This window comes from Sphaeramia orbicularis, chromosome 17 (genome assembly GCF_902148855.1).
Source record: "Sphaeramia orbicularis chromosome 17, fSphaOr1.1, whole genome shotgun sequence".
In the NCBI taxonomy this organism is placed as follows: domain Eukaryota; kingdom Metazoa; phylum Chordata; class Actinopteri; order Kurtiformes; family Apogonidae; genus Sphaeramia; species Sphaeramia orbicularis.
Window position 1 is genome coordinate 50,724,818 of NC_043973.1, and position 13,119 is coordinate 50,737,936.

At 36.1% G+C, this 13,119-nt stretch overlaps 1 pseudogene; it reads left to right on the forward strand.

Moving 5' to 3' along the window:
* LOC115437426 (cadherin-18-like) overlaps window positions 1-13,119 on the forward strand; it is a 127,173-nt pseudogene that overhangs the window by 72,524 nt on the left and 41,530 nt on the right.

Consider the following 13,119-nt stretch of genomic DNA (forward strand, 5'->3'; position numbering starts at 1 on the left):
TAAAAACAGGAACGCCGCCTTTACTCCCACAGTCTCAACATATTGGTGTTAACATGGGGGCCTGCAGCCGGCGTTAAGGTGGGGGGGGGCATGATAAATTGATGGGACCCAGCAATTCTGGGGGGTCCATACAGCAATGGTGTGGGCCCGGAGAGTTTCACTTTCACTTTGCACAGCTCCGCTACCCCCCCTATCCCAGACAATCACAGACCACAACCCCCCCCCACACATCTACAATACATATACAGGGGTTGGACAAAATAATGGAAACACCTTCACCTCAAGATGACAATGCCCCAATCCATACAGCTAGAATTGTTAAAGAATGGCATGAGGAACATTCTAATGAAGTTGAACATCTCGTATGGCCGGCACAGTCCCCAGACCTCAACATTATTGAGCATTTATGGTCAGTTTTAGAGATTCAAGTAAGACGTCGATTTCCACCGCCATCGTCTCTAAAAGAGTTGGAGGGTATTCTAACTGAAGAATGGCTTCAAATTCCTTTGGAAACAATTCACAAGTTGTATGAATCAATACCTCGGAGAATTGAGGCTGTAATTGCCGCAAAAGGCGGACCTACACCATATTAAATTATATTTTGTTGATGTTTTAAGGTGTTTCCATTATTTTGTCCAACCCCTGTAGTTCCCCATGGGTCACATACTAGTCATACTATACTTCACATTATTGTAAGTTGGAAAGCACACATGACTTAATGTTCTTTCACAAAACACCAACTAAATGCAACTGATGATGTAATTCACAGGTGATAAACATGCGGCCCGGGGGAAAAAAACGGCCCGCCAAAGGGTCCAATCCGCCCCCTTGGATGAATTTGTGAAATGCAAAAAATTATAATGAAGATATTAACAATCAAGGACGTGAAATTTCAATCTGAAGTGGGTCAGACCAGTAAAATACTATCATAACAACTTCTAAACAATGAAAAATGCAAACTTTTGTCTTTTTTTTTTAGGTGTAGAAAAAGTAAAATTACACAAAAATGTTTATATTTACACACTATCCTTTTACAAAAATGAACACACTATCCTTTTACAAATATGAACAATATGAAATTTCATAACAGACGTATGTAGAATTTTACCAATATTCTGCCTGTTACTAAATATTTTGTGTATTTGTAAATCTACTGTGATCTGTAAGTTGTGATGCACATGTATAAATGATAAACTAAAGTGTAATATTTGTAAAATTGCACTTATTTTTCTTAAGAATTTTCAGGTTCATATTTTTTCATGTTATGTTCAAGTAGAGTTTGTAGATGTAAACATTTTCGTTAGAGAATTTTACTTTTTTCACTCAAAAACACAGAGAAAACTTTGGTGTCAACAGTATTTATAAGTTCTTAACCTATTATTTATATTATTTTATTGGTCCGGCCCACTTTAGATTGTATTAGGCTGAATGTGGAACTGAACTAAAATGAGTTTGACACCTCTGATGTAATTGGTGTTTCAGTGTTCTTGGCATGTTTATGCTAGTCATAGAACAGTCAAACTAATGGTGCATCTGTTAGGTAGGTGGCAGAATGGGGCTTCATTCATTCAGTTTCCGAAACTAATAAACCTTTAACCCCTCAGACCACTGCTGTATGTTTTGCCCTCCATTACACCGGTATTGCAAGAACAAGGTCTATTTTATCAACACGTTTTGAAATGTTTTCTATTCAGCAAACAGTTAAATTTTAATGAATATTTAACCCTTTCATGCATGAATTATGAGAACTTTATTCAAGATTTTTTTTCCTGTGTGTTTTTATTCCTCTTTAGGCATTAAAAAAACAATGTGATTGAACATTTTTTTATGAACTTATTTTTCATGGAGTTACAAAAATATCCACTCAGCTGGAAACCATGTTTTTGAAGCAAAGAAACATGCATTTACTGACTGAAACGATGAAATGCATTTTTTAATGCTGCTAATGTGATGTTTCCTCACATTTTTTAACATACTGTAATGCTAGTTTTTACTCACTCAGATAATATGCAACCAAAAAAAACAACTTTTTGTTAAAAAAAAAACCAAACAAACAGCAAACATGTTAATTACAGTCTAACAACAATTAGGTCATTTACACTCAACTATTTTACTGCAGATCAGGTTTATCAAGAACAGGAAAGTTACAGTAATGCTATGAATTACACTGTATGAGATGATGCATAAGTGTCAAAGCACAGTATTGGAAATCTCTCTGACGGGACATTTTAGACAGTTTGACAGATTAGTGTTGCTAAATGACCCACATTTTTACTTTTAAATTCATTTTTGCTTTAGTTGGACCATAAGGGATTATCCAAAACAAGGAGCTACTTTATATTGAAATAAATGTTGGAATGGCAGTCAATTAAAGTTCGCTCTCTGATGGGACATGACTGTGTTTTGACCAATAAGTGTCCACTGTGTTGGCTGATACACAAGTAAAACAACAAAATCCAAGAATATACTAAAGGACAGTTATAGAATAGCTGTCCGCTGTAGTGACCTTTATGCATGAAAGGGTTAAAATAAATCATATATTCAGAATGCTCACCACAGACACGTCAGGGGTTAAAGGGTTACCTGAACAAAAAAAACAGGCATCTACAGCCAGTCATTTATCAAAATACATGGGTTTTATTGGTGAATCAATGTTCCAGACAGAAGATGATGCTGTTTCCATGTTTACTTCAGAGCCTCTAAACATCCAAAATGGTCATATCTGATACTGCTGAGAAGCTGAGAAGTTGCATTTAACCTGAATTATTTATATGTATTGATAGAATTAGTGGTTCAGTGGTTTATTAAAGGTTTTAGATAAGTGGATGGTTTTGGTTGCCGTGGGCTGTTTAGGTCTTTGTGGATGAACACTGATAACAACAGCGGGTATCCTTAAGTAGCCCTGACTCTAAAAAATAAGAAAATCATTTTTGAAAAACAGCATTTAACTATGATTTTTTTGATCGTATCTGACATTTGGAGTTAATTAAATGTATGATTATACTTCTTCACCCCCTAAGAACAATTGCAAATGAGGCTTGATGTTTCAGTTTGTGCTACTTCCTGTTTATTTTTCAGATAACCCTCGTATGATGACTCACGTCCCCATCACTATCCAAGTCCTGGATGTCAATGACAACATACCATCCATCTCTGGAGGCAACAATGCTGTCATAGCGTGTGAAAGCACCAAAATTGGACAGGTAGGTTTTTAACCCTTAAAGACCCAGGGCTGCTTTTGTGGCAGTTCCCAAGTAATATTTTTCTTAGTATTTAACCTTTCTTAAAGGAAGGATGTTTTGTTTTTTTAAATGGAATTATGCATTTTAGAATATTTCCCTGAGGTCTACATAAACTGTAAATGTTATGCATTAATTCAACTCCACAGGTCCATTTTCAACCCTATTTCTGAATAATGACACCAGAAAGGTCGTTTTGAGCGCTGGCCCTTTAAATGCACATGCCCCACCCCCTTCCAGGTTATTGGCTGTGCTTTCTGTCCAGTTCAGCCACTTGAGTTAATTAATACAACCAACAACTGAACATTTGAGGTAATCACCTCAAAGTTTGGACATATTTTCAGTTTTTACTACAACTGCTGCTGCTGACAAACAATTATGTCGTACTCGGAGAAATGTTCATCGGAAGTCTTGACCTTATATATGCAAATGTTGTGACGTAACAAATTAACCTTTAGGGGTCTGAGCCTATTTTGGCTGTTTTTGAGTATTTTTGATTTTGCCTTTATATACTGTATACAGAAATGTTTACTATACCCATGTTTGGTATCTTTTTTTTTTTTCAGAACAACTTCATCTATCTCATCGGTCTATTATTTTTTCACTTTAACCTATTTTATCAACACAAAAGGACAAAAAATATACAATCTGATTTGAAAAATGTATATAATTTATTGCATACATATCACAAAGAGGCTTAACGAACCTTTTCAAAGACTTTAAAAGTGAATATTGGTTCCAAATATTAGGTATATAAAATCAAAATTGTACTAAATTAAAACTATACTCAAATATTTGACATAAAAGCAGATCTTTACATATGTGTTTCCTCTGGTTTTGCCTTTATGAATATAAAGATAGCTTTGCAACACCTGGAGGGTTCAAATTCAAACTTTATGAACTATTAGGGTCCAAATACACAAATAAATGAACCAAAGACTAAGAAAAGTGGCTTTTGCAAAATATGACCCCTGTTAGTGATTTATCACCATTTATTATAATATTATCCTCTGTATTTTCGCAGTTTTTCTGTGAAAATCTTGTATTTTCCTATATTTAATGAACAGATCATATACTTTAATCATCATTCTGATATTACATTTAAGGGTTATTATATCAAAAACAGAGAAAACTGAAGAAAAAGTGACTTTCCCAGTAAAATATATCATTAACTGAATGTAAGGACAAGCATCTCCGACAACTGTCATTTATTGAAGTACATGGGTTTTACTGTTGAATCAATGTTGTAGAAGATGATGGTGTTTCTATGGTAACTACGGAGCCTGTGAACGTCCAAATGGGTCATATCTGATGACCATGAAAAGATGACAGACTGTATTTTACAACAATTATTTACATGCATTGATAGGATTAATGGATCAACAGGTATTAAACAGTTTACCTCAGTAGATGGTTGGAGTCACCAGTGGTTGTTTAGGTCTTTGTAGGTTAATGCTCTAGCCCAAAAGTGCCAATATGCAAATTAAGAACTTTTTTTTATAGTCTTATGATTACAGCTGGTGTCATACACTAATATCATCAAAATACTACGCCTACATACACACCCTAAACCCTCAGATTGTCTCTCTGACATATCTGCATGGATGAAAGCCCATCACCTTCAGCTGAACCTGTCCAAAACTGAACTGCTGGTCTTCCCAGCTAAGCCAACCATACAGCAGGACATCTCCATCACTACTGACTCCATACCTCTGGCTCCTACCAGTGTAGTACGTAACTTGGGAGTCATGATTGATAATCAGTTGACCTTCACGGATCACGTTGCCTCTGTCACCCGATCATGCCGTTTCACTCTGTTCAACCTAAGAAAGATCAGGCCATACCTAACCGAACAGGCCACCCAGCTCCTGGTGCAGACTATGGTTATCTCCCGTCTTGACTACTGCAATGCTCTTCTAACGGGCCTCCCAGCTTGTGTTGTCCAACCACTACAGATGGTCCAGAATGCAGCAGCGCGTCTGGTCTTCAATCACCCTAAAAGGGCACATGTCACCCCCTTACTCATTGAGTTCCACTGGTCTACCCATAGCTGCCCGCATCAAATTCAAATCTTTAATCCTAGCCTACAAAATTCTCCGTGGGTCTGCTCCTGTCTACTTAGGTGCACTAATAAAAGCTTATGTCGCCCCACGACCACTCCGCTCGTCTGGGGAACATAGTCTGGTGGTCCCCAGACCTTGTACAAGACAATCCAGGCTCTTTTCATGGGTCGTTCCACGTTGGTGGAACGCTCTACCAAGTGCTACAAGAACAGAGTCATCCCTGCCTATCTTCAAGAAGCTCCTGAAGACCCAGCTCTTCCGAGAGCACCTCCTGTCCTAACACTTTCAAACATTCCATTTTAAATATTCTAATAAGGTTTTTCCAGGATAACCACAGATTCTTTCACGATTATCTCTGGACCTGCTGCGGTGGTCCGGCCTCTTCCCTGCCCTCATCATCACCACTCACTTATCCTCAACCGCCTCCATGTGTCTCCCCCTACTCCCCCCTTCTCCCCCTCTCCCCCAGTCTCTATCTCTATCGCTCTCTCTTTTTCCCCTTCTCTACCCTCTCTCTTTAACCCCAACTGGTCAAGGCAGACGTCCATCCTCCAGGAGTCTGGGTCTGCTCCAGGTTTCTGCTGTTAAAGGGAAGTTTTTCCTTCCACTGTCACCAGTCACAAGTGTTTGCTCCTGGAGGATTCTGTTGGGTTTCTGTAGAATTGACTTAGAGTCTGGTTTTGACCAACTCTATATATAAAATGTCAAGAGATAACTTTTTTGTGATCTGGCGCTATATAAATAAAATTTGATTGATTGAGTGATTTAATTGGTTTTCCCCTGTAAGTCGCTTTGGAAAAAAGCGTCTGCCAAATGCGTAAACATAAACATAAACATAAACCAAAAATCATCACCATCCTTATTCCATTATGAACCTCACAGATACTTTTGCTTTGTCAGCCTTTACTTTGTACCAGAAAGAGGTGAAATAGGCCCAGAACCTCACACAACATAGAGGCTTTGGAGAGTTTTGAAGTCAAGGCCAATTACCAATCTGTCTGAGAGTACAATCCCTTTTATTCACTCACTGCTAACCCGATATTTTCCCGGACAACACCATTGTGAGAGCAGACCCCTTTTATAGAAAACCAAGCAAAGATACCATTAAAGAACTAGGCTCATAAATGCAGGTTCAGTGTCATAAATATACACTGATTGTCAACACTTCATTCAGCACATCATTATTATTATTCTAATAATGAACTGAGGGAAAATCATGACTGCACAACAAAAAGATAAGAAAGGCTTATAAAAACCATCTGTGTGTGTTTCAATCCATTTTTATTTTTGATGTTTTCGTTCTGATGTAACACACACTTGAGTTTTTAATCCATTTGCATTGTCGGTCTGTCCGTATTCAAAACAACTATACAGATACTTTTCTCATATTTGGCTATATTTCTCCATGTTTAGGCCTTTCATCCACATGTAAACTCTGTCCAAAGTTGCAAAAGCAGAGATTTTTAAAAGTGAAAGTTTTTAGTAACTATTATGTGTGTGTCCCTGATTCACACACGTCTATTGTTCTTTTGTGGAATGAACATTTACCTGATGTATCAAATACAGGTGTATACTGTAAGCAGGGTTGGGACGCTACTTTACAAGTGTAGCTTTTAAAACCACAAGTAGTTCATCATGGCAGTAGTTCAAACAAACCACATTTCTACTCCTGGAGAAATGGAGTTTGAAAAATTACAGCTAGAAAAAGTAGTTTTAGCAACTACTTTTTATTTTCAGCGTTAAATTGAGACTGTATATGTGGTGTATATGAAACAAAATATGGCCACGGTTGGTGCGGCACGTAATTTAAGGGGTCTTTAAAGTGAGGACAAATGTGAAGTCCAGATGTATTTGGGTTGTGGGTGCGAAATTATGGAATGGACCTGATTATGAATTTAAGTCGTTCACTTTTCTGACAAAGTTTGAAAAATGCCCTCAGTAGAAGATCATTCAGGAATATTACATGGAGATGCAGGTTGGATGGGTCCAGTTGCAGCAGAAAGCCATTGGTGAGACTTCAGAAGAAGAAAGAGAGGCTTGGCTGGGCCATGAAACAACGCCAGTGGACTACTGAAGACTGGAAGAAGGTGTTCTGGACTGATCAGACCTGCAACTGTTCAGTCTTCTGTTCCCAGTGGAAACTCTTCCTCTCTTCCTCCTCCTCTATCTTCTCTGTGCTTTCAGCTGTTGTCCTGTCAGTCTCCTCTCACTCCAGCTGTTGACTCATAAACTTGTCTTCTGGTTCTGTTGTGTCTTTGGTTCTTCCAGACCTCTTCCTGTCAGCATTTCCCAGTCCAGTTTCTGAGTGCCTTTGGATGGTGAAGGAAACTGGACTGACTGACACCTGGACTTTCTGGGACATTTCTCTGTAGGACACACCTACAGTTTTCAGTCTTCTGATGCTCTGTCTCTCTTCTATGGTTAATTGCCTTTTCCTCTTTTCCATTTTTATAGTAACACACTACTTTCTGCAGTCCAATACTGTTCAAATAATGCTCACAGCGGTATGGTACCAAATTGTGTTCCACACTACTTTTCTGCAGACACAAGGGGTTGAAGGAATTCACAAATGTTGGGACACCTGGAGGAACTGGTAGCACCAACTTTCCAGACTTGATCAACCTCCATTGCTGCAGAACTGCTTTAAGTTGTTCACCCATTTCTTGTTCTCCTTTTTGTATAATTCTGAAATGGACATTATTTTTCAGTTTTGTTTAACCTTTTTTTTTTCCCCTCAGGCAGTTCACCACTTACCTCTGTACCATCTCAGCTGTTCATTGGACTTGAACTGCTGGAATTTCAATACAAAACTGGAAAAATTGGGGTGTTCTAAAATTTTTGACCGGTATTGTAAATAAAGAATTAATATTAAAAATGAAAAAAAAAAAAAATTGACATATTTACATCATCATCACCATCATGGCCATTACCATGGTAACATCTCTAATGGACGTCTGTCAGTGTAAATGTCTGACATCAGATATGACGTATGACATCTGCTGTTGCTCCAAAGCTGTGGAACCAGATGTCCTTAGATGTTCAACAGGCTCAGTCTCTGCCTGTGTTTAAATCATGTCTAAAAACACACCTTTTCTTAATGGCTTTTAATCAATGAGTGAAATGTTTCTTTTATATATATATATATATATATATATATATATATATATATATATATATATTTTTTTTTTTTTTTTTTTTTTTTTTTTTTTTTTTTGTTATGCTGTTTTGTTTTGTTTGTTTTTCAGATTTTAATTTGTCTTTGTTTTTATGATGGTTGTATTCTGTATTTCTTAGCCCACTTAGCCCCTGTGTTATCAGTTTTTACTTATTTACTTATTTATTTCCTCGTTTTATGATTTGGCCAGCTGTAAAGTTCTTAAAGTGCTTTATAAATAAAGTTGGTATGGTATGGTATGTAAGGCTGTAACAAGCAATGAAAAGGCTGTATTTTAACCACACGACTCACTTTTAGGTCACAACCCTCCAGTTATGATAAAGTCTGAATAAAATGTGTGAAGAGAACAGGTCAAACAGATGTAGTACTGTCTAGAATCTCATAACTTATGGACAATGGGGTCCTTTTAATATATGGAATGTTCTGTACTGTACAAACTCAATCTATGAGCGACCCTGACCTTTAGTATGAATCACATGTTTACATTTTTGCTAAATTATTGTATATTTCATTACTTTGCAGGAAATCTGAGATTGAAAACCGCCCTGTACTCTTTATAAATTGTTGAATAATTTGTTCTGTTTGACACAGCTAGTGGTACAGGTGGCATCCATCATGTTTATGTGGGTCATTTAGCAAAAGAGACGGAAAGGAAATAGCTTACATACATTAATCACTCCAACCTTTCTATACTCTCACCTCACCCGGTGCCTTTGCACCTTGTCCAGCTGCACCTACATAGACCAAAATAGCCCATGTGTTTGAAGACGTCCACACTTTCTGTTCACACAAGTCCTTCCACTGAACAGCTGTAACTGAACTGTACTTTTACACTGTTTTCATTCACTTCATATTAAATATTAAAAGGTACAGCATGTAACATTTGTATATGCTTGTTTTGCATGGTGTGTTGGGGTCTGTGTTCTACCGGGAGCTTGTTGTTTGCTGACATTAGTTTGTTCGTTCTTGTTTAAAGGGGTCATATTGTGCTAAACCCACTTTTATTAGTCTTTGGCTCCGTAGTTACCATGGAAACACCGTCATCTTCTACAACATTGATTCCCCAATAAATCCCATGGAGTTCAATAAATGACAGTTGTCGGAGATGCTTGTTCTTAAATTCAGTTAATGATATATTTTACTGGAAAAGTCACTTTTTCTTCAGTTTTCTCAGTTTTTGATTCAATAAGCCTCAAATGTAATATCAGAATGATGATTAAAGTACATGATCTGTAAATTAAATATAGGAAAATACCAGATTTTCACTGAAAAAGTGCAAAAATACAGAGGAAAATATTATAATAAATGGTGAGAAATCACTAACAGGGGTCATATTTTGCTAAACCCACTTTTATTAGTCTTTGGCTCCGTAGTTACCATGGAAACACTGTCATCTTCTACAACATCGATTCCCCAATAAAACCCGTGGAGTTCAATAAATGACAGTTGTCGGAGATGCTTGTTCTTACATTCAGTGAATGATATATTTGACTGGAAAAGTCACTTTATCTTTAGTTTTGTCTGTTTTTGATATAATAAGCCTCAAATGTAATATCAGAATGATGATTAACCTCCTCAGACCCAGCTATGGGTTTTCTGGCCACATTTGTGAACAAGAGTTTTGTAACTTTAAACAAAAAAAGAAAACTGTCCACCACAAAGGACATTCCATAAAAATGTTAAAAACTGCATCTGAAAAAACTGTTGCATCATGATGTTTCCAATATAAGCACTAATTTAATAAAAAACAAAAAAAAGCTTGTACTTTGCTGACATTTCCTGGGTCCTTAGGACGTTAAAGTATATGATCTGTAAATTAAATATCGGAAAATACCAGATTTTCACTAAAAAAGTGCAAAAACACAGAGGATAATATTATAATAAATGGTGATAAATCACTAACAGGGGTCATATTTTGCTAAAGCCACTTTTCTTAGTCTTTGGTTCATTTATTTGTGTATTTGTGGACCCTAATAGTTCATAAAGTTTGAATTTGAACCCTCCAGGTGCTGCAAAGCTATCTTTATATTCATTCAAAAACCAAGAAAACCAGAGAAAACGCTATATAATATCTGCTTTTATGTCAAATATTTGAGTATAGTTTTAATTTAGTACAATTTTGATTTTCTATTCCTAATATTTGGAACCAAAATTCACTTTTAAAGTCTTTGAAAAGGTTCGTTAAGCATCTGTGTGTTATTTACGCAATAAATTATATACATTTTTCAAATCAGATTATATATACAGTATTTTGTGTTTTTTTGCCTTTTGTGTTTATATACGAGGTTAAAGTGAAAAAATAAAAGGCAGATGAGATAGATGAAGTTTTGCGTAAAAAAAGATACTGAACATGGGTTTAGTAAACATTTGTTTATATAGTATATAAAGACAAAATCAATGTACTCAAAAACATCCAAAATAGGCTCAGACCCCTAAGGGTTAATTTATTACGTCACGGCATTTGCACATATAAGGTCAAGACTTCTGATGAACATTTCTCTGAGTACGACGTAATTGTTCGTCAGCAGCAGCAGTTGTAGTAAAAACTGAAAATATGTCCAAACTGAGCTGATTACCTAAAATGTTCCGTTGTTGGTTGTATTAGGAAACTCAGGGTTCAAGGTTCACTTTATTGTCATTACATGTAGTATGTACATGAAACAAAATCAGGACCAGCAATGTACATGATAAAAATCCTGTAAAATGAATCCTATATTAAAAATAATAACAATAAAATCTGACAATAACAGTAAAACCTAATAATAAATCATGAATAAATAATGCATAAATACTACAGTGCAAGATTAAAAATGAGCAGCAAGTGGCTGAATGGGACAGAAAGCAGAGTCAACAACCTGGAAGGGGGCGGGGTCATGTACATTTAAAGGGCCAGTGCTCAAAACGACCTTTCTGGTGTCATTACTCAGAAATAGGGTTGAAGATGGACCTGTGGAGTTGAATTAATGAAGAATTCAGACCCAAGGATAGCATTTATAGTTTATGTAGACCACAGGGAAATGTTTTTAAATGTATTTTGTTTTTATGGATTTTACTTTTTTTTAACCAGGAAGTCCCATTGAGATTAGGAATCTCTTTTGCAAGGGAGACCTGTCCAAGGTAGCAGCCGTACCAAGTCCAAACAACATAAAGCACATACATCTGAATCAGAATCAGCTTTATTGGCTGAGTATGTAAACATATACAAGGAATTTGGCTTTGGTTTTTACATTGCTGACGACATACAGTTCCGACATGAACCCAGACAACATAGATATAATATGGACAAACATTCGACTAGAGACAAAGACAACAATGGGTTGAGATTTACAGTGGATTTATATGGTTATATGTACAGAAAGTGCAAATTAGAGTTTTTATACAGAGAGTGGATGTGCACAGGTATCCAGTCTATTAAAAAAATATATATGTTTATGTATATATTATTTACAGTGGGTTTTATATTGTAATATGTACAGAGTGCAAATTAGTCTTTATACAGTGAGCAGATATATACAGGAATACAGTCTGTAAAAATATATGTTTAAGTATATATTATTTACAGTGGGTTTTATATTGTAATTTGTACAGAAAGCGCAAAGTGGAATTTTTATACAGCGAGTGGATGTGTATAGGTATCTGGTCTATTAAAAAATATAAGTTTATGTATATATTATTTACAGTGGGTTTTACATTATTATATGTACAGAGTGTAAATTGGAATTTTTATACAGTGAGTGGACATGTACAGGAATACAGTCTGTAAAAATATAAGTTTTAAGTATATATTATTTACAGTGGGTTTTATATTGTTACATGTACAGATAGTGCAAATTAGAATTTTTATACAGTGTGTGGATGTGTGCAGGGATCCAGTCTATTAGAATATATGTTTAAGTATATATTATTTCCAGTGGGTTTTATATGGTTATATGTACAGATAGTGCAAATTAGAGTTTTTATACCATGAGTGAATATGTACAGGAATACAGTCTGCAAAAATATATGTTTATGTATACATTATTGTAAAGCAAATAGAGATTTTTTTTACTTAGTGCAAATTAGACAATTTTATACAGAGTGCAAAATATAAGTTTGTGATTCATGCTACACAATGAACAGTAAAACCCAATAACAACTATTCAACCATAACGGCATCAACAAAAACAGTGACATTCCTCCTTCACTGCATTGTCCGTGCATAATTCCATTTAAAAAAGCTAAATATGACTCCTTTAAAGCTACTATTAGATAAAGTTTCACACTGTTGCTGCTGTAGAGCACTAGAAAATAGGTGTTGAGGCACTTTGGATAGAGTGTAAGGAAAAGCCAACATGACACCTCTACACAGAAATAAGTCCTCGGCCTTTTATCATGGTGGTAGGGAACAGGACGGTTGGAAATCATCACTGGAAAAAATAAATATATATATATATAAAAAACCCAGATATGTTACGCATTTCACGTATAAATACATAACCTAAACCAGTTCAACACAAGCACCTATAAATCTATAAATACTTGGCTTCTCCTTGACACATGCCGGTGCAAACACATGTATCCACCAGCGAACAGATGCATGGAAGCCTCATTCCTCCTCACAGACACACATGCGTCCACATACAAATACATCCATGTTGATCCG